Source organism: Panthera onca, chromosome A1, assembly GCF_046562875.1.
Source record: "Panthera onca isolate mPanOnc1 chromosome A1, mPanOnc1 haplotype 2, whole genome shotgun sequence".
Classification (NCBI taxonomy): domain Eukaryota; kingdom Metazoa; phylum Chordata; class Mammalia; order Carnivora; family Felidae; genus Panthera; species Panthera onca.
In genome coordinates, this window is record NC_138339.1 from 128491367 (window position 1) to 128518006 (window position 26640).

Consider the following 26640-nt stretch of genomic DNA (forward strand, 5'->3'; position numbering starts at 1 on the left):
CTTAACAGAATAAAAGAGATTTAGCAGACATATTGACAATCATATCTATCTATCTAATTGTATTTATATTGTATACATATTGTGGGTGTCTTAATATATTTAGTTCAGCTAGTTTGTTCCTAATAAATACAAAGCCATGGGTTTGACTCAGGTAAACGTGTTACTTTTTGTTTGTGGTTATTTAGAAAGAGTATTTAAAAAAAAAAGACTCTGTTGTCACAATTAGGGAAAAAGAAAAAAATATACAAAAACCTCAAATGAGTCAAATAGCACGTTTTATAAATAGAGATGCTTGTTTTATTTATAGTAAAGCTATGGAGTGATAGAATATCCATTCAATTGATACCTGTCTATTAATGTATGATAGAAGCAACTTTTATGAATAAAAGAATAAAAAGTAATTTTGTCATGGCAAAGTAATAAGAGGAATTTCAGACCTTTACAGTTTAGTAAACAGAATAGGTATCAACCATCTGGGTATGGCGCATTCCACATACACGCATACTGCGTCCAGTGGTTACAAGGTCATCTCTGTGCCCACAATAAATGAGCCATTTTTGCCATTGAAACTTGGCATATGGTCTCAGAGGTGTTGATTATTCAAAATACCTGTTTGCCCCAAGTCTATTGAGCTTAAAAACTACATTTTAATAGTCGTAAGTAAGTAAGTAAGTAAGTAAGTAAATAAAGTTGCTTTAAATTTTTATTTAAATTCTAGTTAGTTAACATGTAGTGTAATCTGGGCTTCAGGAGTAGAATTTTGTGATTCATCACTTACATATAATACCCACTGCTCGTCATAATAAGTGTCCTCCTTAATACTCATCACCCTTTTAGCCCATCCCCAACCACCCTCCATCACCCCTCAGTTTGTTCTCTATAGTTAAGAGTCTTTTATGGTTTGCTTCCCTGTCTCTTTTTTCCTTCTGCTATGTTCATCTGTTTTGTTTCTTAAATTCCACATATGAGTGAAATCATATGGTATTTGTCTTTCTCTGACTGACTTATTTCACTTAGCATAGTGTACTCTAGCTCCATCCATGTCTTTGCAAATGGCAAGATTTCATTCTTTTTAATGGAAGAGTAATATTCCAGTGTGGATATATACCATATCTTCTTTATCCATTCATCAGTTGATGGACATTTAGGCTCTTTCCATAGTTTGGCTATTATTGATAGTGCTGCTATAAACATCGGGGTGCATGTACCCCTTTGAGTCTGTGTTTTTGTATGTAAATATCAAGTAGTACAATTACTAGGTAGTAGGGTAGTTCTATTTTTAACTTTTTTTTTTTTTTGAGAGAGAGAGGGCACAAATGAGCCAGGGGCAGAAAGAGAGAGGGAATCCCATGAGGGGCAGAGGGGTGGGAGGAGGGGAGTGGTGGGGGGAGAGAGAGAGAGAAAGAGAGAGAGAAATGGGGCTCACCTAAAGTGGGGCTTGTGTTCACCTGAAGTGGGGCTTATGCTCATCCAAAGCAGGGCTCAAGCTCACCCAATGCAGGACTCGAACTCACCAGCTGTGAGATCATGACCTGAGCTGAAGTCAGATGCTTAACCGACTGAGCCATCCAGGTGCTATTTTTAACTTTTTGAGAAACCTCCATACTGTTTTGCAGAGTGGCTGCACCAGTTTGTATTACCACCAAAAGTGCAAGAGAATTCCCCTTTCTCTGCATCTTCACCAACATCTGTTTTTTCCTGTATTGTTAATTTTAGCCATTCTGACAGGTATGAGGTGATATCCCATTGTGGTTTTGATTTGTATTTCCGTGATGATGAGTGATGTTGGGCATATTTTCATATGTCTGTTAGCCATCTGGATGTCTTCTTTGGAAAGATGTCTATTCATGTCTTCTGCCCATTTCTTTACTGGATGATTTTTTTTTTTTTTTTTTTTTTTGGTGTTTGATGAATTCTTTGTAAATTTTGGGTACTAACCCTTTATCAGATATGTCATCTGCAAATATCTTCTCCCAAACCATAAGCTGTGTTTTAATTTTTTTGATTATTTCCTTCACTGTGCAGAAGGTTTTTATCTTGATGAAGTCCCAGTAGTTGATTTTTGCTTTTGTTTCTCTTGCCTCCAGCAATGTGTGTAGTAAGAAGTCGCTCCTGCAGAGGCCAAAGAGGTTGATGCCTGTGTTCTCCTCTAGGATTTTGATGGTTTTCTGTCTCAAATTAAGTCTTTCATCCATTTGGAATTTATTTTTGTATATGGTATAAGAAAGTGGTCCAGTTTCATTCTTCATGTTGCCATCCAGTTTTCCCAGCACCATTTGTTGAAGAGACTGTCTTTTTCCATTGGATATTCTTTCCTGCTTTGTCGAAGATGAGTTGGCCATATAGTTGTGGGTCCATTTCTGGTTTTTTTCTATTCTGTTCCATTGATCTATGTGTCTTTTTTTGTGCCAGTACCATACTATCTTGATGACTATAGCTTTGCAATATAGCTTGAAGTCTGGAATCATGGTGCCTCCAGCTTTGCTTTTCTTTTTCAAGATTGCTTTGGCTATTTAGGGTCTTTTATTTGTTCAAGCTCTGTGAAGAATGCTGGTGGTGTTTTGAGAAGGATTGCATTAAATGTGTAGATTGCTTTGGGTAGTATAGACATTTTGACAATGTTTGTTCTTACAATCTATGAGCATGGAATGCTTTTCCATTTCTGTGTCCTCGTCAATTTCTTTCATAAGTGTTCTATAGTTTTCAGAGCACAGATCTTTTTTTAAAAAGTCTATTTATTTATTTTGAGAGAAACAGAGACAGCACAAGTAGGGGAGAGATTGAGAATCCCAAACAGAATCCAAGCTGCCAGCACAGAGGCGGATGCGGGGCTCAAAACCATGGGATCATGACCTGAGCCTAAACCAAGAGTCGGACACTTAACCGACTGAGCCATCTAGGCACCCCCAGAGTACAGATCTTTTATCTCATTGGTTGGGTTTATTCCTAGGTATCTTACTGGTTTTGGTGCAGTTGTACATGGGATTGATTCCTTGATTTCCTTTTCTGCTGCTTTGTTACTGGTATATAGAAATGCAACAGATTTCTGTACATTGATTTTATATCCTGAAACTGCTGAATTCATGTATTAGTTCTGGGAATTTTTTGGCGGAGTCTTTCAGGGCTTCTACATAGAGTATTATGTCATCTGTAAATAGTGAAAGTTTGACTTCTTCCTTGCCAATTTGAATGCCTTTGATTTCTTTTTGTTGTCTGATTGCTGAGGCTAAGACTTCCAGGACTATGTTAAATAACAATGGTGAGACTGGACATCCCTGTCTTGTTCCTGACCGTAGATGAAAATCTCTCAGTTTTTCCCCATTGAGGATGATATTTGCTGTGGGTCTTTCATATATGGCCTTTATGATGTTGAGGTCTGTTTCATTTATCCCGCTTTGTTGAGGGTTTTTTTTTTTTTTTTAAATCTAGAATGGCTGCTGTATTTTTCTGCCTCTGTTGAGAGGATCATCTGGTTCTTATCCTTTCTTCTATTAATATGGTGTATCACATTGATTTGTGAATATTGAACCACCCCTGCAGCCCAGCAATAAATCCCACTTGATTGTGTTGAAGGATTCTTTTAATATACTGCTGGATTCGATGTGTTAGTATCTTGTTGAGGATATTTGCATCCATGTTCATTAGGGATATTGGCCAGTAATTCTCCTTTATAGTGGGCTCTTTGTTTGGTTTTCGAATCAAGGTAATGTGGGCCTTGTAGAATGAGTTTGGGAGTTTTCCTTTGATTTCTATTTTTTGGAACAGTTTGAAAAGAATAGGTATTAACTCTTCTTTAAATGTCTGGTAGAATTCTCCCTGGAAGCCACCTGCCCTGGACTTTGGTTTGTTGGGAGATTTTTGATTACCAATTCAATTTCTTTCCTGGTTATGGGTCTGTTCAAATTTTCTATTTCTGCCGGCTTTAGTTATGGTAGTTTGTATGTTTCTAGAAATTTGTCCATTTCTTCCAGATTTCTCAGTTTGTTGGCATATGATTTTTCATAATATTCTCTTATAATTGTGTTTCTGTGGTGTTGGTTGTGATCTCTCCTCTTTCATTCATGATTTTATCTATTTGGGTCCTTTATCTTTTCTTTTTGATAAGTCTGGCTAGGGGTTTATCAATTTTGTTTATTCTTTCAAAGAACCAGCACTTAGTTTTGTTGATCTGTTCTATTGTTTTCTGTTTTGTTTTGTTTTCTTTGTTTGTTTCTATACTGCTTATTTCTGCTCCAGTCTTTATTATTTCCCTTCTTCGGCTGGCTTCGGCTTTATTTGCTGTTCCTTTTCTAGCGCCTTTAGGTGTAAGGTTAGGTTGTATATTTGAGACTTTTTTTGCTTCTTGAAGTAGCCCTGTGTTGCAATATACTTCCCTCTTAGGACTGCCTTTGCTGCATCCCATAAGTTTTGGACTTTCGTGTTTTCATTTTCATTTGTTTCTATGTATTTTTAAATTTCTTCTTTAATTTCCTGGCTAACCCATTCATTCTTTAATTGGTCGTTCTTTAACATCTATGTATTTGTGGTCTTTCCAGATTTTTTCTTGTGGTTGACCTCAAGTTTCATAGCATTGTGGTCTGAAAATATGTATGGTATGATCTCAATCTTTTTGTACTTGTTGAGGGCTGATTTGTGACCCAGTATGTGATGTCTTCTGGAGAGTGTTCCATGTGCACTCAAAAAGCATGTGTATTCTGCTGTTTTAGGATAAAATGTTCTGAATATATCTGTTAAGTCCCTCCAGTCCAGTGTGTCATTCAAAGCCTTTGTTTCCTTATTGATTTTCTGCTTAGATGATCTTTCCATTGTTGTAAGTGGGGTTTTAAAGTCCCCTCCTATTATTGTATTATTGTCAATGAGTTTCTTTATGTTTCTTATCAATTGATTTATATATTTGGGTTATTTCAAGTTGGGGGCATAAACATTTACAGTTGTTACATTTTTAAAAAATGTTTATTTGTTTGAGAGAGAAAGAGAGGCAGAGCGGGTAGGGAGAACAGGAGACACAGAATCCAAAGCAAGCTCCAGGCTCCGAGCTGTCAGCACAGAACCCAGTGTGGGGCTTGAATCCATGAATCATGAGATCATGACCTGAAGTTAGACTCTTCACTGACTGAGCCACCCAGTACCCCCTTCTTTGTTAGATCTTCTTGATAGATAGACCCATTAATTATGATATGGTGCCCTTCTTCATCTCTTATTACAGTCTTTGTTTTAAAATATAGGGGTGCCGGGGTGGCTCAATTGGTTGAGTGTCTGACTTTTGATTTTGGCTCAGGTCACGATCATTTGTGAGATCAAGCCTTGTGTTGGGCTCTGCGCTGACAGTGCAGAGCCTGCTTGGGATTATCTCTTTCCTTCTCTCTCTGCCACTTCCTTGCTTGAGTGCACTTTCTCCCTCAAAATAAATAAAGTTAAAAAAATCTAGTTTGTCTGACATAATTATGGCTACTCTGGCTTTCTTTTGATGTCCATTAACATGATAGATTGTTCTCTATCCCCTCAATCTGCAGGTGTCTCTAGGTCTAAAATCAGTCTCTTTTTAAAAAAAATTTTTTTTTAATGTTTATTTATTTTTGAGGCAGAGAGAGACAGAGCATGAATGGGGGAGGGTCAGAGAGAGGGAGACACAGAATCTGAAACAGGCTCCAGGCTCTGAGCTGTCAGCACAGAGCCCGACGCAGGGCTTGAACTCACGGATCATGAGATCATGACCTGAGCTGAAGTCAGCCACTCAACTGACTGAGCCACCCAGGCGCCCCTAAAATCAGTCTCTTGTAGGCAGCATACAGATGGGTCTTTTTTAAAAGTCCATTCTGATATTCTATGCCTTTTGATTGGACCATTTAGCCCATTTACATTCAGAGTTATTTGTTAGATATGAATTTAGCGCCATTGTTTTACCTGTAAAGTTGGTGTTTCTGGTGATATTCTCTGTTCCTTTCTACTCTTTGTTGCTTTTGGTCTTTTTTCCTCACTCAAAGAGTCCCCTTTAATATTTCTTGCAGGGATGGTTTAGTGGTCATGAACACCTTTGGTTTGTCTGAGAAGCTCTTTATCTCTCCTTCTATTCTAAATGACAGCCTTGCTGGATAAAGTATTCTTGGCTGCGTATTTTTCCCATTCAGCATGTTGATTATATCATGGCGCTCCCTTCTGTCCTGCCAAGTTTCTGTGGACAGATCTGCTGTGAACCTGTCTTCTCTTGTAGGTTTAGGACATTTTTCCCTTACTGCTTTCAGGATTCTTTCCTTGTCTGTGTATTTCATGAATTTGACTATGATATGTCTTGGTGATGGCTGGCTTTTGTTGAATTTAATGGGAGTTCTCTGTGCTTCGTGGATTTCAGTGTCTGTTTCATTGCCAGATTAGGGGAGTTTTCAGCTATCATTAGCTCAAATAGACCTTCTGCCCCATTTTCTCTCTCTTTTTCTTTTGGGACTGCTGATATGAATGTTACATGCTTTAAGGTATCACTGAGTTCCCTAAGTCTGTATTTGTGATCCATTACCTTTGTTTCCCTCTTCTTTTCAGCTTCATTATTTTCCATAATTTTATCTTCTGTATCACTGATTTTTTCCTCTGCTTTGTTCATCCTCATTGTCATGGCATCCAGTTGGGTTGCATCTTAGTTATAGCACTTTTAATTTCAGCCTGGCTAATTTTTAGTACTTTTTAACTCTGCAGTAAGGGATAAGGGATTCTCTAGTGCCTTTTGTGCTTTTCTCAAGCCCGGCTTGTATCCTTATAATTGTTGTTTTACATTCTGGTTCAGACATCTTACTTATATCTGTTTTTATTAAACCTCTGGCCGTGTCTTCTTCCTGTTCTTTCTTTTGGGATGAATTCCTTGGTCTTGTCATTTTGTCTAAGTCACTATTTTTTTAATGTTAATTTATTTTTGAGAGAGTGAGCAAGCAAGCAAATGGCAGAGAGAGAGGGAGGGACAGAAGATCTGAAGCAGGCTCTGTACTGACAGCAGACAGCCTGATATGGGGCTCTAACTCACTAACCAGGAGATCATGACCTGAGCCAAAGTGGACACTCAACCGACTGAGTCACCCAAGAGCCCCTAAGTCACTGTTTGTGTGTGTGTGTGTGTGTGTGTGTGTGTGTGTGTGTGTGTGTGTGATTTTTAGGGAAAGCCTGTTAATATTCCTTCTCCTGAGAGTAATGGCTATATTGACAAGAGGTCAAAGCAAAACAGTAACAAAAATAGGAAAAAAAAAGCTAGATCCTATTTCCTCTAGAGCTAAAGCTTTGTAGCACTCTATGATCAGTAGACTAGGTGTGTGTGAGAGGAGTTTATGCTGGTCTTCTGCGGGAGGGGCCTGGTGCTCTGGTTCTTGGGTGGGCTTGCCCTGTGGAGATGCATCTGCAGGGTGCAGGGGGATGGGGCTTGGTATAAGCACCTCAGGCATATACTGGGTGGTGCTATGATGCACACTGAAGTTGGTCAGTGCTGATAGGGGATCGCGGGGTGGGGGGAATGGTGTTGCCTGTTTTCTCCTCCTTGGAGTGGGGAATTTGCACCCTGCCACTCTTCAGGAAGCCTTCATAGAAGAGCAAACATTCATCCCTCTTGTGTCCTGGCTTCAGTCAGATCCCTGACTTCACCCTGTCTGTGTCTGAGCTGTCTGCCAGGAAGCACAGTGCTGTGTTTTATCTTGGGTGTCCAGCTGGGTTTCAAAACTCCAGACTCCAAGTTTTAAGGAACTGGCACATGCAGACCTATGCTGATCCTGTGGGAGAGGGTCTTACCATGTTGTGGCTGGTGCCAGTTTGCATGACTGTGCAGCAGTGGGAGTTTATGGTAAAGTGGAACAAAAAGCTGGCTCCAAGGTTTACTGCCCCCAGCAGATGTCGTTTTTTTTTTTAATTAAAAAAATTTTATTTGTTTATTTATTTTTGAGAGAGAGAGAGAGAGAGAGAGAGAGAGAGACAGAGACAGAGACAGAGACTAAGCAGGGGAGGGGCAGAGAGAAGAGGGAGACACAGAATCCAAAGCAGGCTCCAGGCTCCCAGCTGTCAGCACAGAGCCCGACGCGGGGCTCAAACCCACGAGCTGTGAGATCATGACTTGAGCCGAAGTCGGATGCTTAACTGACTGAGCCACCCAGGTGCCCCTGATGTCTCTGTTCTTAAGCTAATAAGTGGGGCCACAAGTTGGCACCTGTCAACTCTTGTCTCCTGAGAGGCCTTGCCACTTCTACCAAATCCACAAAGGGGAACTGTTTCTCCCTCTGAGACCCAGGGGATCCTCGAAGTATGCTGTCTGCTTCTGGGCCTCTGTCCTCCCTCCCCATAGGAGCACCACTTTGCCTGCCAGGCTCCACCCAGCAGTGGTGCAGACTTCAAAAACTTCAGACTATGGGCTCCAATGCTTGTAAACATTTGTAATCCTCAGCTGCCCTAGTCTTCCCAGTCAATGGTTTTAGGTAAGTGTTTCTCTGATGCAGTTCCCTGCATGCTGCCTTCTCTCTATCTCTCTCTGTCTCTGTCTCTCTCCTCTCTCCAAGATCAAGGCTCCCTCCCCTCTGCAGCACCCTTGATTCTTTTCTTCCTGGAATCACGACTCCCTACCTCCTACCTTTCCATGATGTAGCTTCTTTTCTCTCTCTAGTTCTGCAGTTTGTTCTCTCACCATTCAGATTGATCTCTTGGATGTTTGGAATGTTTTGATAGTTATCTGTGTTCTAGGGGTGAGGCAAGACTAGGGTCCCCCTACTACTCCACCATCTTAACTCCCCCTCCCTAATTTCTGATTTTAGTTATTTGTATCTTATCTCTTTTCTCTTTGTCAGTGTAGTTAAAGTTTTGTCAATTCTGTTATCTTTTCAAAGAATGGAATTTTAATTTCATTGATTCTATTATTTTTCTGTTCTTTACCTCTTTTAAAATCTTTATTTTCTTCCTTATGCTAGCTTTTTTTTTTCTTAAGCAATCTCTGCCCTCAGCATGGGGCTTGAACTCATGACCCTGGGATCGAGAGTCAGATGCTGTACTGACTAAGCCAGCCAGACACCCCCTTTGCTGGCTTTGGGTTTAATTTGCTTTCTTCCCCCTCCTCCTCCTCCTTCTTTTTCTTCTTCTCTTTCTTCTCTCCTCCTCCCCCTCCTCTTCCCCTTTCTCTTTCCCCTCCCCTTCTCCTTCTTCCTCTTCCTCCTTCTTTTCCTTCTTCTCCTTTTCCTTCTCCCCCTCCTCTTCCCCTTTCCCTTCTCCTTCCTCCTCCCCTCTTCCTCCTCCTCCCCTTCTCCTCCTTCTCCACCTTCTCTACCTTCTCTACCTCCTCTTCCTCCTCCTCTTCTTCTTCTTCTTCTTCTTCTTCTTCTTCTTCTTCTTCCTTTTGTTCTTCAAGGTATAAAGTTGAAATTTTTCTTCTTTTTTAATGCAAGCATTTACATCTATACTTTTCTCTCTGAACATGGCCTCCTCTGCATCCCATATGTTGTAGTATGTTGTTTGTCGTTTTCATTCATTTTTATGTCTTTTCTAATTTCTCTTGTACTTTCTTGTTTGACCCATTGGTGTTGTATATTTTAAAATCTCTCCATATTTGTGATTTTTTTCAGTTTCTTTTTTGAATTATTTATTTCTAGCTTAATTCCATTGTGGTTGGGAAAATAGTTTGTTTAAATTCAATTAAAAAGTTGATTGAGACTTGTTTTGTGACCTAATATTTGGTCTTTCCTGGATAATACTCCATATATACTTGAGAAGAATGTGTGTGCTGCTGATGGATAGAGTGTTCTATATATGTCTGTTAAATTTTATTGGTTTACAGTGTTGTTCAAGTCCTTATTGATCTTCTGTCTGACTATCCATTATTTTTATGTATGTATGTGTTTTTCGGTAATCTCTATGGTTGAGTGTGGGGCTTGAATTCATGACCTCAAGATCAGGAGTTGCATGCTCTACTGACTGAGCCAGGCAGGTGCCCCTCTATACATTACTGAAAGTGGTTGTTATTGAAGAGCTGTCAATTTCTCCTTTCAATTCTGTTGTTTGCTATATATGTTTTGAGGTTCTGTTGTTTGGTTTATATATGTTTATAATTGTTATATCTTCTTGCTGAACTGGCCCTTTTCTCAATATATAATACCTTTCTTTGTTTCTTTCAACAAATTTTAACTTGATGTATTTTGGATATCACTATAAGTATCCCAGCTCTCTTTTGGTTACTGTGTGCAAGGAATATCTTTTTCTGTCTTTTCACATTCAACATATTCATGTCTTTGGATCTAAAGTGAACCTCTTGTTTATACAGCATGTATTTGGATAAAGCTTTAAAATAAAACATCCATCCTACCAATCTCTGCCTTTTCACTTGGAAAGTTTGGTCCATTAACATTTAAAATAATTGCTGATAATGGGGCACCTGGGTGGCTCATTTGGTTGAGGATCCGACTGTAGGTTTTGGCTTGGATCATGGTCTTGTGATTTGTGAGATTGAGCCCCACATCAATCTGATAGTGCAGAGACTGCTTGGGATTTTCTTGCTCCCTTTCTCTCTGCCCCTCTTCTGTGTGTGTGCACACACACTCTCTCAATATAATTAAACTTAAAAAAAATTGCTGATTAGGAAGGACTTCTGTTATTTTGTATATTTTTTCTGTATGTCTTATATATTTTTTTGTCCTTCATTCTTCTATTTACTGCCTTCTTTTGTGTTTAGTTGATTTTTTTTGTGGTGACCTGCTTTGAATCTATTCTCATTGACTTTTGTATGTATCCTATATTTTCTTTGTGATTACAATGTGATTATATTTATGATCCTGAATTTGTAACAATCTATTTTAAAGCTCTGCCCTTATATAGCTCTGTCCTCCCTCCTTTATTTTGTTGTGTCACAAATACCATCTATATAAATTGTGTGCCCAGTTACATAGATTTATAATTATTTTTTATGTATTTGTCTTTTAAATCCTGTAGGAAATAACAAGTGGAGTTATACATGAAAAATATAATAGTAGCTTTTTATTTGTCTGTGTATTTATCTTACTAGGCATCTTTATTTCTTTATATAGATTCTTGTTACTGTCTAGTGTCCTGTCATTTCAATCTAAAGGAATCCTCTTGACATTCTTGTAGAGCATGTCTAATAGTACTGAGGTCTCTCAGCTTTTGTTAATATGGGAATGTTTTGGTTTCTCTCTTATTTTTGAAGGACAGTTTTGTTGGATGTAGAATTATTGGTTGAAAAATTTAAATTTCAACAGTTTAAATATGTCATCCCATTGTCTCTGGCTCCATTGGTCTCTGATAAGAAATTAACTGTTAATCTTATTGAAGGTCTCTTGTATGTGATGAGTTGCTTGTCTTTTGCTATTTACAAGATTCTGTCTTTGTCTTTCAGCAATTTGATTCTAATGTGTTTTCAGTGTGGATCTCTTTGAGTTTCTCCTACTTGGAGTTCCTTGAGCTTCTTGGATTTTTGGATTTGTTTTTCATCAAATTGGGGAAGTTTTTAGCTGTTTTTTCTTCAAATATTCTTTCTGCTTCATTCTCTCTCTTCTCCTTCTAGGATCCTCACAATGTTGCTGTGCTTGATGGTGTCTCACACGTCTCTTAGATGCTATTTATTTGTTTGTTTGTTTTTTTCCTGCTCTCTAGACTTGATAATTTCAGTGGTCCTATTTTTGAGTGAGAGAGACAGAGCACAAGTGGGGGAGGGGCAGAGTGAGAGGGAGACACAGAATTGGAAGCAGGCTCCAGGCTCTGAGCTGTCTGCACAGAACCTGATGTGGGGCTCAAACCCATGAATTGTGAAATCATAACCTGAGCCAAAGTCGGCTTAGCCGACTGAGCCACCCAGGTGCCTCTCAGTGGTCCTATCTTTAAGTTTGCTGATTTTTTTTCTGCCTACCCAAATCTGCTGTTGAACTCCCATAGTGAATTTCAGTTATTTTAGTTCATGAATATCTGGATGTCTCAGCAGACTTCCAGGAGTGTTAATATGGTATTAACATGTGTTAATGAGATTTTTTTTCACTTTGGCAGTGCCATAGCACCAATTTCCCTTAACACTTTTGCTCTCAACCCAGTAGCAGCTACTTTCTGGCAAGCCTCGGGCAGTCCTCTTCTACACATGTATAGCCTAGCCGTCAACCACAGATTTACAAGGAACCCCTCCATTGACCAACTGGGCTCCATATGTATACAGCTCTATTCTCTCCAAAGACCTAACTTTCAGATGATAGCTCCATTAGCTGCTCTAAACTATGATCTTTGCCTCCTCATCTTAGTGGTACTACCATGCTCTACTTAGACTTTAGCTCTTTGAAACATGATTGGGCAATTGGCCTCAGTCAGACAGCTGTATGGTTGAGTGATTGTGCAGCTGACCTTATGAGTTTTCCTTCTCTCAAGGATCAGTGTTTATTATTATTATTTTAATGTATATATATATTTTGAGAGAGAGAGCAAGAGACAGAGCATGAGTGGGGGAGGGGCAGAGAGAGAGGGAGACACAGAATCTGAAGCAGGCTTCAGGCTCCAAGCTGTCAGCACAGAGCCTGATGTGGGGCTCAAAATCACGAACCATGAGATCATGACCTGAGCCGAAGTAGGACACTTAACTGACTGAGCCACTCAGGTGTGCCTCTCAGGGATCAGTCTTAAACTTCCTGCTGTCCCTGCCTGAGTCATATATATTTATATATGTCCCTGCCTAGAATCATATATATATTCTAGGTTTATAGTTGTTTATGGTGGGAGGGATAGAGTGCCATTAGCTACTCCATCATAGTTACAGGCAGAAGTTTTCCTCTTTTTTTCTTGATGAAGTGGATCATGTGTTGGCAAAGATATTGAGACAGATGTCAGGCAGAGCCAGTCACTTTCTCTGACCCTTTGCCTTTTTCAGGTTCCTATGGACAATAGGGTGATCACTTGTTAGGCTCTTCAAGTACACAGATATATGTCTTACACCCCCAATATCCTTAGCATACTCCAAATGAAGAGACTTATACTACATAAGCACTGATGGCAAAATTCTCTTGGAACCTGGAAGCCATTCCCCTTATTGTTGTTGACAAATAATATGTTCATTTCTCATTAAAAACTTAGTTCTGCCTGTATTGCCCTTTTGCAGCAAGGAAGTTAAGGTTGCCCTGTTGCTTGGTTGAGGGTGGATGGGAGCATAACATTTTCATAACGGTCTCTTTGGCTTCTTTGCTGCTGTGATTAGCACATGGACCAGACCCCTGGCCTTGGGCCTGCAGGCAAAAAGCCATATAATAAACCATGTTCCAGCAGAGAAGGACACACAAGGGATGTCTTTCAGCCCATTAGAAAGGAGGCACAGCCAAGTCAAACACCAAAACAGAGAAGTTACTCTGAGACATGCTGTATCTACAGAGGAACATGAAGCTTGGCATCTCACCAAGCTCCAAGAGCCCACAGGCACCTCATTCATTGAAGAGACACTTAATGATTGCCTATACTGAGCCAGGCCCTGTATTGGGTTCTGTATGTACAGGATGAGGGGAAGATTCATCAAAGACATGATGCTGGAGTTGGCTTCTGGGGTCAAATCTTGGTTCCAAGGAAAACTGAGGAAAAACATTGCAACAAGCTCATCTTTCCCACGTTTCTACTTGAATAAAAGAACATACAAACTGAATGTATTTTCTAGAAAAGTACCCCAAGATTTCATTTTGGAGTGAAGCACTGTTTTGAGGTGGACCTCTAACCTTGTTTAACCTACCCATATACTCTTAGAACAGGCCCTCTCAAGAGCTCATGCCTGGTTATGTTTCCATGGCTAAAGACATGAGCATGATCTGGCCTTTATGGAGTGCTGAGGACTCTTTCTTTCTCCAAGAGGTAGATGTTTAAGGTTGAGATGCTCATCCCATGTTGTAAGGTCAGGTGTGGACCTTTGAACTCCTTCCCTGAGTTACTCGTCGGATGGGGCTGTCTCTTCTTGCCCTCCTTTCACCTTTGGTTTGTGGTTGGGTTTCTCATAGGCAGAAAAGGGAAATTTCTATTATAGATGCCATGAACCTCCCTCTAGAGTGGGGACACTGCTGGCCAGCATGAACATTGCAGATATAGAGGTCCTTTGGATAAGTGAACCCATCACCCTCAAGTAAAGTCTTGGTGTTTTCTCTGAAAACGCAGTTTCTTTTGAAGCAAAGTCTTTGCAGGACCTAATGGTCCTAATGGTCCCAAGACTCCAGAGAGTTCCTAGGTTTCCAAAGATGATTTCTGCACATAAAATTTTTTAAAAAAAATGTTTATTTATTTTTGAGAAAGATAAAGAGTGTGAGCACAAGCAGGGGAAGGGCAGAAAGAGAGAGAGAGAGAGAGAGAGAGAGAGAGAGAGAGACTCTAAAGCAGGCTCCAGGCTCTGAGCTGTCAGCACAGAGCCTGACATGGGACTCGAACCCACAAACCATGAGATCATGACCTGAGCTGAAGTTGGAGGCTTAACCCACTGAGTCAGCCAGGTGCCCATGGACATTTTAAAAAGTAGGTTTACAAATATATCTCTGACTTCTTTTCTCAGTCATGTTCCTGTGAGCCCTCTGGCTTGGGGGCCTGGAGTCATAGAATAAGGGAAGTCAGGCAGGGCTGTCTTGCCTGCTGGGTGTCATTTTTGTGTTCTCTTGGCCACATTGGTAGATGAAGCCTCCAGTTCTGGACCACATGCTTGTACAATGCCCTTGACCGTTCCTTGTCCTGGCTTTCCCATCCTCTCTCTCTGACCCTTCCCCCAGGTTCCATAGCTCTTTTTTACTTGTATCCACTGTCCCTGGCATGATGATGCTCACATATACAGTGCTCTTCCATGGGCAGGCACAGAGTTTTGAGGAAACACAGATTGTTTTTTGGGGGCTGAGGAAAATCCATTGTCATAGATTTTGTCTGACTGTCAGAATTAACTATGATGGAAATTTGTTGATTTAGAGATGAAATAGGGGTGCCTGGGAGGCTCAGTTGGTTGAGCGTCCCATTTCGGCTCAGGTCATGATCTCACGGTTCGTGAGTTTGAGCCCCATGTTGGGCTCTGTGCTGACAGCTCAGAGCCTGGAGCCTGCTTCAGATTCTGTGTCTCCCTCTCTCTCTGCCCCTCCCCTGCTCACACTCTCTCTGTCTCTCTCTTTCTCTCTCTCAAAAATAAAACATTAAAAAAATAATAAAACATTAAAAAAATTTTAAAGATGAAATATTTCAGTCTGGAAAAGATATCTTAGAAGAAGTTCTCTAAGTGGAAATATGTTGTCTGCGTGCTATGCTGTGTCTCGTAGTTGGAATGGGATTGTTGAATCAGGAGGCCAGAACCTGCCCTGAGAAGCAGAGGGAACTGAATCACCATCATTAAAGGTTGGCAGAAACATGAGCTGTGACATTCCCAAGTGCTGGTTACAAACCTCCTCTTGGGAGAGTGGGTGTGAATCCTTGTCACAAAAGGGATACTTCTATCAACCTGCTCTGTTGTACCAAACAAGTAAACCACTTGGTAATGCTAACCAAGGCTCATCAGGGAGTAATGAGCCCAGGCTTAGAAAACGTGCTTGGCAGGAGGCTGGGCGCCTGGGCAGCTCATTTAGTTAAGCATCAAGTCTTGATTTTAGCTCAGGTCATGATCTCATGGCTGGTAAGTTTGAGCCCCATGTTGGGCTCTGTGCTGACTGTGTAGAACCTTCTTGGGATTTTCTCTCTCTCTCTCTCTCTCAAAATAAATAAACTGAAAAGGAAAGAAAAGGAATGAAAAGGAAAGAAAAGGAATGAAAAGAAAAGGTGCTTTGGACTCTCCAGGAATGCCCCAGAAGGGGAGAGGGAGGGAGAGAAAGGGGGAATTTACAATCGCTTCTGACTCAAGTAAAAAACAACGTACCTCCCCCCAAAGAGTTGCACCCACCCCAATAAATAAATAAATAAATAAATAAGTAAGTAAGTAAGTAAATAAATAAATAAAAAAAATACTGAGATGTGAGCCAGTATTGGCCAAATGTATTCAAAGCATTCTGAAAGGCCAGACTTTGAGGAAAGGGTTTTCATGATGCATGAAGCACTCTAAGCCCTAATGAGTCTGATCCCTCCCTTCTGGCTCTCCTGGCACAGTGAGAGGAGGATTTTGTATAATTGGCCCTTGAAACATTATTACAGTCACTTTGTGGCCTCCTTCAGCTTATTTTTAATTACAAGGTCTATTGCATTGTTAAATTATTAACTCTGACAATTACTTATCTTGGCATTTTCTTATCTTGATGAAAATGAAAACAGCGAGGTCATGTTAGCTCACTTGAGGGTTTGGTCCGCTACAAGCTTAAATTAAGCTGGGACGACTCAGCAAATGTTTGCAGAGCAGGGATGAAGCGGGCTTGCACAGGGTCTGTTAGTGGAGTCTGGGCTGAGAGGTCTCAGCACCCAAAGGTGCTTGTTTTGGGGTGGTTGGGGCCAGACCTGAGGAAGGGGGAGGGGCTCTTGCACATGATGGGGGTTACCTGTGGCTTTTGCCCCTCCAGCCTTGAGGAAGGGGCCTGTGCACAGGACCACTTTGAGCAGCTGTGAGAGACAGCTGGGGGCAGTCAGGAAGTGCAGGGCTTATTTGTGCCTCTCCTGATGTGTCCCAGCTCTGCTCTGGCCATCATCCCCCTTCTGTTTCTCTAAGTCCCCCTCACGTGGGGTGTGTTAGATCTCTTCTTCCCTGACTCACACTGACCCCTGGTGCCTTGCCCACAGAGGCTCTTGGCACATGTCCACAAGTGCTGGCCATGGCACTTGTTGTCATGCTGCCTTCTGTCCAGCAGGGGGTAGTGTGACTACACTATAAAGGGGCTACCCTTTACCGATGTTGTCCGAAAAAGTCAAACTTCGGAGCTTCTGCAGGTCCTGAAAGAAGGCTTCCGACTCTAACAGGGGGGTCCGAGGCTCCCGCAGGCAACAGGGTGAAATGATTCACAGCTACATTCCCGCCTGTTCCCCAGGCTGGGGCACTTGGGGTCTGTCAGTAACAAAGTCACGTCATTCTGTGTTCAGTTCCCAGTTTCCTCTGATCCCATAGAGGCCAAAGGGCATGAGCTTGGAGAAAGAGCTTTGGCCTCTGTTGGCAATGCAGATTCTATGGCAAGCACTTGGTACCTTGCTTCCTTAGAGATACAGAGGTTCCCAAACCAGAGAGCCACTTAGTAGGAATTAGAGATTGGGGGTGCACCGATGCCCAGATGTGTTATATACGTCAGTGGAAGGCATACAGTTGGAAGATTGGTTGGCCATTTGGGATGATAGGTAAATCCCTAGGCTGTCTAGAGCTTCTTAGTCAGAGGCCTGTGAAAAAGTCCTGTTGTCCCCCCAGCCTGGGAGCCAATTGCAACCATGGTATCATTCCCAAAGGGGAAGGGATGAGACGACTATGCAACATGGTTGGGTCAGCTCTGACTTCTCTTGCCTGTGGAGGGCCAAGGTGAGAAGGTGAGGTGAGAGCTGGCTCTCACTCTGGGCAGTTTCTGTTGACCCAGCTGTCTCTGTGGTCTCTTGCTTTTGGGGAACAGGCAGGAGCGTCGCAGGAATGACTCCACAGACATTTCTTATAATACCAGGGCCGGCTCAGGACTCTGAAGGCTGACTTTCTACTTTGAGGAGGAATTTTCCGTGTCTGTGCCCAGCAAGGGTGGGGCTAGGAGACCTCCTGGATTAACTTCCATGAGGGTTCAGGTCCTGGGTGCCTCCATTCAGCCCACATTTGAGGCTCTAACTCCGATGGACTTGCAGATTGATGGGGCTGCCCAACCTCTGGGTTGTAGAAGTGCTTTGGGTTCAGATGTTCAAAGTGGCCCCAAATTATCTTTATAGCTTCTCCGAATTCCACTCCTATTTTCTAGGCCCCTGTGAAAAGGAAGTGCTAATCTATCGCAGAGTGCTAACTCCCCTCCCCTCTCCAGCTATTGGCCTACTGGTAGCCAGTAGGAAAAGAGCAATCAGAAAGTGTACCAACTGTCAAACGTCTGCATGGTCAAGGTGATGCCCACATTCTGGGCCTTTTGGTTCCTACCACCAGGCCTCACCTTGGACTGGCCTTCGCTGCACAAAGTTCTCGAATTTCAGGAAGCCATGTGTCTGTACACATGCTCAACCCAAGTCCTTTTTGAGAGATTTGCCATTCAGTGCCTGAGTAGCAGCTTAGGAGGACATATTCCCTGATTCCTGACCTGGTAGATGGGTTGGGACCTGGTTTAAAGTAATAAGAATAATGGCAATAATAATGATGATATTGATGTCTGGCAGTTTTGAGCACTTTAACACTACTTGCATCACATGGATTACCCACTTTAATTTTCACAGGAGCCCTAGGATGCACCTGCTATATATACTATAGATAATATTATGTATAGATACATTAAATACATATATTAAAATATATCTTATCTACTTTCTTCAAGGTCTCCATTATATAAGGTGGAAACTGAAGTGTGGAGAGTTTAACTGGAAGGTCTTTCAGGGAGACAGTTTCTGAGGCACCAGCTGGGGAAAAGGCCCAGAGAAGGCAGGCATAGGAGTCAGAAACAAGCTTCAGATCTGTCTCCACCCCAGCTGGTTACACCCATCTGATGTGGAGCCACATGGGGCTTGGTAATTATAGCACAGCCTAGAGCCAGTGGCCAGAAGCTAAGCTTCAGTCCCCACGGTGGAGAGCCGTGGTCTCTCATGAGGTTGCCCAGACTTAAGCCAGTTCACATCAGCACAAACCACATGGTTGAAGGGGGTTCTTGGACCCATTGAGGAAGAAATCTACAACAATGCCACAGCATGTTTAAGTGTGTCCTGTAAACATACTCCTTCCCCAGTGGGGTCCATTGCCATTTACCAGGGGGAGTGTAGACTAAGGAAATATACAGTCCTTTTTGGGACCACTCGACACAGAATCTTAATTTTTACTAAATCCTGGGGACTCAAAATGGCACTGTAGCCTACCAGTCAAAGAAAAGATTTATGGTGGTCAGGTGATGAATGAAGTTTTGAACAAACTTCATCTCACGTTGAGTCCATGGACTTACTCTGTGATATTACCTTAGTCTCCAAATGTATAGTGGGCAGAGACACATTCTGAAACTGGTGGAATCATCACGTAGCATCCTGACCTGTGAGTAAGAACTATTATGAGCTCTCCCCTTCCTACAAGGATAGTAAGCCAAAACAATACTGCATTTTTGACAGGAGTTGGGGATAGGGGGAGGATTTCAGAGATTAACACGAAAGGTCCTGAAGGGTGTAGGGATAGTGGTTACTGTCATATATCTATTTAACTCATCTATTTGTCCAGTGCAGAAAGATGGTGGGTCTTAGAAAATTACTATGCATTATTGTAAACCTAAATTAGTTGGTGATTCCAATTGTGGCCACTTTTCTAGTTGTGGTAACTTTATGGGCACAGATCAACACAAACCCTGGCACCTGGTATGTGGGTTTTCAATCTGACACATACTTTACTCGTCAGAAACCCTGTTGACAGGGCACCTTGGTGGTGTCATCTCAGACTGTAATGTGGACTGTAAGGATCGTGGCCATCTTCACATGCCACAGAACATCACATGGATCCACTGTCCTGATGAGAGCTTGCTGGTTGGGCCTGATAAGCAGCACATAGCGTCTTAGAAAGCTTCAAGACACATAGAAGCCAGAGGGTGAGAGAGTAACCCCGTGAAAATTCTCTTAAGTTTTTTGGAGTCCAGTAGTTTGGAGAATATGGGGATATTCCCTCCAAACTGGAAGAGAAGTTGCTCCATTTGCATCCCTGACCTTTAAAGAGGCACATTGCCTTGGGGCCTTTTTGGATTTTGGAAGCAGTATGTACTACATGCTAGGATGCTGCTCTGACCTATTTATTAATTTATAAGGATTAAAGTTTCGCGCAGAGCCCAGAGCAAGAGAAGACTCTGCAGGAGGTCCAGGCAGCAGTACAAGAAGCTCTGACATGCAGCTTTAGGACCCAGCAGATCAAATGAACTTGAGGTTGTCTATGGTAAATAAGGATGCTGTGGGGAGACTCTAGTAAGCCCAACTTGGGGAATCAGGGCATCTGATTTTGAAGATGGTTTTGAAGAAAAGCTGTTCTTTCTTATGTGAATAACTATTCTCTAGGACTTGAGAAATAGCCCCTGGCTTCCTACCCCTGATAGACTAGATGCTTGAATAGTCAGTGTGAGCTGCCCGTCATGCACTGGATATTATTTGACCACCACTCCTAAGTCGGGCTTGCACAGCAACAGTCCCTCAAGTAGGGACTCTCCCTGAAAAGAAGTGGAGAGTACACATAATTCAATGAATAAGTAAGGCAAGAGTAAGTGAGTAGATACTCTTATTGCATTCCCTCCTTTTCCTCAATCTGCACCTATGGCCAAATGGGGACTTTCTTATAACGTATAGTTGACTGAGGGAAAAGAAAATTGGGCGTAGTTTACAGAAGACTCCGGAAGTTATGCTGGCACATTCTGGAAGAGGATTGCTGCAGCAGAAACTGTAATAAGGAATATTTCTGAAAGAAAGTGGTGAAAAGAAATTCTCTAAGTGGACAGAACTTCAGAAAAAGGACTCAGAGGTTGTTCTGGACTCAAAGGTGGCCTGAAGTGTGAATCTACTGTAATTCATGAGTAATGGCTAATAGGTAGGCTGGATGATACAGGACTTGGAAAGAATAGGGTCAGAAATTGGTGGCAATCTGGATAAGAGGTACATGCATAGATCTCTCAGGAAGGGCACTGAGCATGAAGACTTTTGTGTCTCCTGTGGGTGCTTACCAAGTTGCATCCACTACAAGGAGGCTTTCAGTAGTCAGGTGGACATGATGACATGTTCTGTATAGAAGTTGTCAACCTCTTTCCCCAGTGAGAACCCGTGATGGAAGGAACGGAGACAGCACAGAGACTCCAAACCTGAACTTGTCTTCTTCAAGGCTGATCTGGTTATCGCCACCGCTGCTAAGTGCTTAACCTACCAGCAACAGAGACCAGTGCTAAGTCCCTGATATAGCATCATTCCTTGGGATATTTGACTCCTTCCACCATGGTGGGGATCACAATGTGGGATATGGAATGCCTTCTAAGTACCACTTAGTACCACTAGTACCACTAAGTACTTCTAAGTACCACCAAGGTACTCCTCCAACATTGCTTCCCACTAAGGAACTCACTTCAACACTGTAAAAGAAGCACTGCAATGGGTGCATACCCAAGGAATTCACTGGTCTCATCATGTGCCCCATTACCCAGAAGTAGTTGGCCTGATAAGAGGTTGAACCATGTGAAATTGCTAATGTTCAATTGTTTTTGACTTATAAAATCAGTGATTTAGATGATTCAACTCAATGTAATAGTGGAATAGCCTTTTGAATATTCATGATTAGCGCCAATTGGGAGACAACATCCTGAAAGAATGGGAATCTATCTTATTAGATGCAGTGTTTGCTTTGAATCAAGGACCAACCATGCTGGGTTCTCAGAATCCAGGGATCTGAAAATCAAGAGGTGAATGCGGGAACAGCTCCCTTCACTACTCTACCCAGTACTCTCCCGGAATGGTTTTTGCTTCATGGCCCTGCAACTTTGGGCTTAGCTTGTTTTGTAGTCTTGATTTCTGAGGGAGGAATGCTTCCACCAGCAAACAAAACAATGATAACGTGTAACTGGAACTTGAGACTGCCACCTGGCCACTTTGGACTCCTCAAGAAGCTGAGCCAACAGGTGAAGAAGGAGTTTACTATCCTGGTTGGGAGGATGGATCCCAGTTACCAATAAATTCTTTGTTCTGCTTAAGTCACTTGGAGTTGGTTTTCCGTCCTTTGCAATAAAGATATACTGTAGGAGCTCTCATTAAGTACTGAGCCATAAATTAGTTTCTCTTCAGTCTCTTTGGGTTGCTCCATAGTTGAACCACAGGATACCTTAGGTAAATCTTTTTTTTTTTCTCTCTTGGTGGGAGCCTCCTTTCTTGACCACACCTGGAAAGGCAGGTGGGATGACCGTGCCACCTGGAGAAAGCAGCAGAGAAGGAAGCCAAACTTTAGGTTCTCATTTAAAACATGAGAAATGAGAAAAATGTAGCAATTTCACAAATAGCAATTTATGTTTTATTCCTCTCCCAGAGCACTCAGCAAGACCTCTAGAAGCTTCTGCAATACAAAATTTGGAATTGCTTCTTTATTTCACACCTTTGCAAGCAATAGCTTAAGGTCTGAGTCAGAGCTCTAAAAGAAGTTGACATTTTCCCCCTCTTTGCCTTGTTACAATGTCCAGTGATGCCATTAATGGGCCAGAAATGAGGTCCCACATGTCCATGTCAGGGCTTTGAGAATCTTATCTGGTGGCACAACTTTTACTCAAAATTAACGCATTGCGTGGTTTAGGGGATGAATAAACTCATTAGGGGAGCTAGCTGATGTCCTCGTTGTCACCAAACAGCATTCATTGTGTGTGTGCTTAGAATAATGTCTTTCCTAGAAGCCAAATGGGAAAATGCTCTAATGTATTTCCCTGAATTTGGCCTGCCACTATTGTAAATTACCTTGCTTAATGGACTTTGGGATTCTGTTATCTATTTGGAAACTTCTGAGCTCCTGGAGAACCAAATCAAGTGCTTTAGTCCCCAGGAAGGGAAGGCAGGCTTAGAAGATTTACAACTCCGTGAACATCATTATTGATGTCTGTTGTGTTTTGCAAACAACTTTCCTGTGGAATAAGTGCTTATGATGAGGCCGTAGGCAATTTTTTTGATAAGTCACCCTGAAATAATGACTACCAGGGCCCATAAATCTCCTCTGGAAATCAACATGCCAGGAAGGTATCTGGCAATGATCCCACCCCCACCCCCACTCCAGCTGTGTGTGGGAATCTTGCCAAGGCCCTCGGCAACCTTCCGGTCATTTACTAAGAGCAGCTAAAGTAATCATAACCACCACCACAACCACCACCACCAAAGCCCACAGCTGTAGAGCACTTTACAGCTGATGAGGGATTTGTAGGCCTTATCTCACCTGATGAGATGGGAAACTGAGGTCTGGAGAGGTCAGCCAATAGTGAGGGCAGGAAGCAGGTTGGAGGCTGGGCCTCCTGACTTGCTCCTATATAGCGTCTTTGCTCTTTACACTGGGGTGGTTAAGTTGTTGTTTTTTTTTTTTTTTTTTTAAGTTTATTTATTTATTTTGAGAGAGAGAGAGAGAGAGCACGAATGAGCACAAGCTGGGGAGGGTCAGAAAGAGGGAGATGGAATCCCAAGCAGGCTTTGTGCCATCAGTACAGAGCCCAATGTGGGGCTCGAACCCACAAACTGTGAGATCATGACCTGAGCCAAGATCAAGTGTCAGATGCTTCACCGACTGAGCCTCCCAGATGCCCCTGGGGTGGTTAAGTTTATGTTTCAACTTAACTGGGCCATGGGTGCCCAGATATTGGGTCCAACATTACTTTGGGTTTCTGTGAAGGTACATTTAGGTGAGATTAACATTTGAATCAGCAGACTGAGTAAAGCAGATCGCAGTCCCTAATGTGGATGGACCTCATCCAATCCTTTGCAAGACTGATTGGAACAAAGCCTGGCTTCCCCTGAGTGAAAGAATTCTCCTGCCTGATGACCTTTGAACTGGGAAATCGACTTTACAGATTTTGGACTTGCCAGACTCTATACTCATGTGAGTCAATTCCTTATGATAAACTTCTCTCTCTCTATTTATATCTCCTATTGGTTCTGTTTCTCTGGAGAACTCTAATATAACCATTTCCTCCTGGAATGTAGTTATAGGACATGCCCCGCCTGCTGGTCCTTGAGCTGGGGCACAGGCCTGAGCTTGGGGTTATGAGAAGGCCAAAATTGGTTGTGAGGGTAAAGGTTTTAAAAAATTGTTTTTAATTGTGGTGAAATACATATAACATGAACTTTACCATCTTGACTATTTTTAAGTGTAAGTGCGGTAGTGTTAAGTATATTCACACTGTTGTCTAAAGTTCTGATTAAGATTGGACTCGATAGGACTTTTTACTACCTGAAGATGAGATCATCCTCACAGTGAGAAATCATCCCAAAAGTTAAGGGATTTGCCCCAGAGGGCTCTAAGAGACGGGAAAGGAGAGCCAAGGGAGTGTGTATGCGGGTGGGAGTGAGAGAAAAATTAAAACTAAAGCTGCTGTCCATTTGTCTCTGTGGAGCAGAGGCCTTTCTTTAAGCCAGGAGCAAAGCCAGCTGCAGGGCCATGATAGCATCAGGGGGAGAAAGGGGCAGGCACAAAAAGGAAGCTTGGGAGAAGGGGGGCGGGCATCTGAGTCAAACATGGAAGGATACTGGGGTTTGAATAGTTGGAGATGGGAGAGGATGAAGGGGACTTGAGGTCAAGTGAAGTGTGAGTGATGGCCAGCCTCAGCAGGTACATGGGCCTCCTCCCCTCCAGTTGCTGGTTGTGTGTCCTTGGGCCATGTGCCCCTTGGCGACCATCCACATTTCCTCCAGCCTCTGCGCCCTGAGCCCAGGCCTCTGGAGGCTCTCCACTTTTGAAGGAGCACCCCCCAACTCCCCTTGCCCTTCCAATCCATGCCTGAGAAGCAGCATTTTATAAATAGCTGTGTTGAAAAAACTTAAATATAGCACCCCCGGAGCTTACTGACCCAGTGGCAGAGCTGTAAGTAAGTACCATCTGGGGTGTGACTAGTGGTGCTGGCGGTGCAGGGAGGGGCAGAGGGTCTGAAGTGTGGCCAGTCAGCCCTGCCTCCAGGTTCCCTGCCCCTGCATCCTGAGCATTTCCAGCAGGACTGGCCTGAAGGAGTGAGGTGGGGACCTACCAGGAGCAGGCCTACCTAGTATCCCATCACTCTTCTGATCAGAGAGACACCCTGGGGTCCTTTGTCTTGAATGGCTTCTTCTCAGAGACCATGAGATAGCAGAGGCCACAGATGGGGCTGTTTGGGGAGCAGCCAGCTTCCAGGGTCAGGCCTGGGAACTGCCAGAGAATTCCAGCTGAGCATTTAAGTCCTGGGAAGTGGGTTGCATCTCTGGTCTGGGGGGTCTGGCTCCACCCTGTTCTCAAGTACCCCCCCTCCCCACTACTGTCCTTTCCACACTGTGGCCACAGGCACTTCTTTGGGGACCTCACAAGCAACAAGCCCAGGCTCCACATGTTGTGCCTCTCCCTGCCCAGAACCCTCTCCTCTTCTTGCTTCCTCCACATCTCAATGTAAATTCTTTCCCTGACCACTGCACCCCTGCCCTGGCTGAGGGCAGGACCCCTGGCGCATGCTTGAGAGGCTCTATTTTTCCTGGGTGCCTCAGATTGCAGTAGTTATGAAGTGCTCCTTGGTGTGCTCCTGGCTGAATGTTTGCTACCTTTGCAAGACCGGGAGCTCTGTGAGGGCAGGCTGTATGTGGCTTGCCCCTCCCTGGATCCCTAGCTCCTAGCACAGGGCTTGGCATGCGGTGGGTGTGCAGTCAGTGTGCGATGAATGGAAGAAAGAATAACTAGTGAAACTCACACTTCTCTAGAACCAGAAGCACCCATACCCCACAGCTGAGACCTCTTCCCACCTCCCTGGAAACATCTGGCAATCTCACCCAATGACTCCAGCTGAAGGGAATGGAAAGGGCCTGCTGGACCCCCCGAGGCCAGCAAGTTCTGAAGACACAGAGCTGGGTGTTCCAGGGTGAAGTCTTGGCCAGTGAGGGCAGTGGATGCACCACCGGCTCATGGTTGGTGCCATTGTTTCTGCCATCCATGTGGTCCCAAAGGGGACAGGGAGACCGCCCTCTACCTATAAGGCAGGCTGTGTGTGTCTGGGGGCGAGCTCCTGGGGAGGGGCACCTGTGCAGTGTAGGCCATCCAGGCTTCGGGGGGGATGTGCGAAGCTCTGGGGCGTGTCAGGAGATGCAGAGATGGGCCTCAGTTCTCACATACGGAGCCTTGCCTGATGAGTCCAGGCTTTGCTGATTATGTTGGCAGCGTGATGACATGGTGATTTAGATCCTCTGCTAGAGAGCTGGAAGTCTGGCACCCCTGGGCAAGCCACGACCCAGCAAGTTCCAGGGGCAAGGAAGTTTAGCCAGCAGGGAACAGCTGGTCCACCCAGGGCTGCAGGTCTCCACAGCTTACGGGGCTCCAATGTTGGAGAGGAGGAGGGTGGTGGGGAGAAGGAGGAGGGGGAGGGGCACCCTGACCTTGGGTCACTGGGACAGGCCCTGTCAGGCACATGTGGCCCCAACCCTGCTCTTGGAGAGGCAGGGTCCTGCCTGGAGCCAGGGCAGGGAGCCCTCTGGCCTAAGCCTCACATTCACAATCACCTCTTCACATTTAGACTTCAGGAATTATTCCAAGTGAGGTTTTAATGTTAAAAGCAGTAATTTGTTAAGTGTAAGCATTTGAAACATGCCAGAGGTTTTATAGCTCCATCTTGGCATGTCTTTGGTCTTCCATCTACCAGAGGCCCAGAAACAGTGGAAGTGATCCAGACAGACCCACTGGCTGTGGGCAGCCTGGCTCAGAGGGCCTTGCTCAGGGACAGAGCCTTGGCCATGGGAGCCCTGGACCCAGTCCTGCCTTGCACACAGTTGCCTGGTGTCTCACCCACACCAGCTCTATCCAGGCCCCCAGCCTCCCTCTTGAGTTTTCACTGCCTCTTACTCACCCTGTTGGTGACAGAGGGATTCCCACCCTAGGATGCT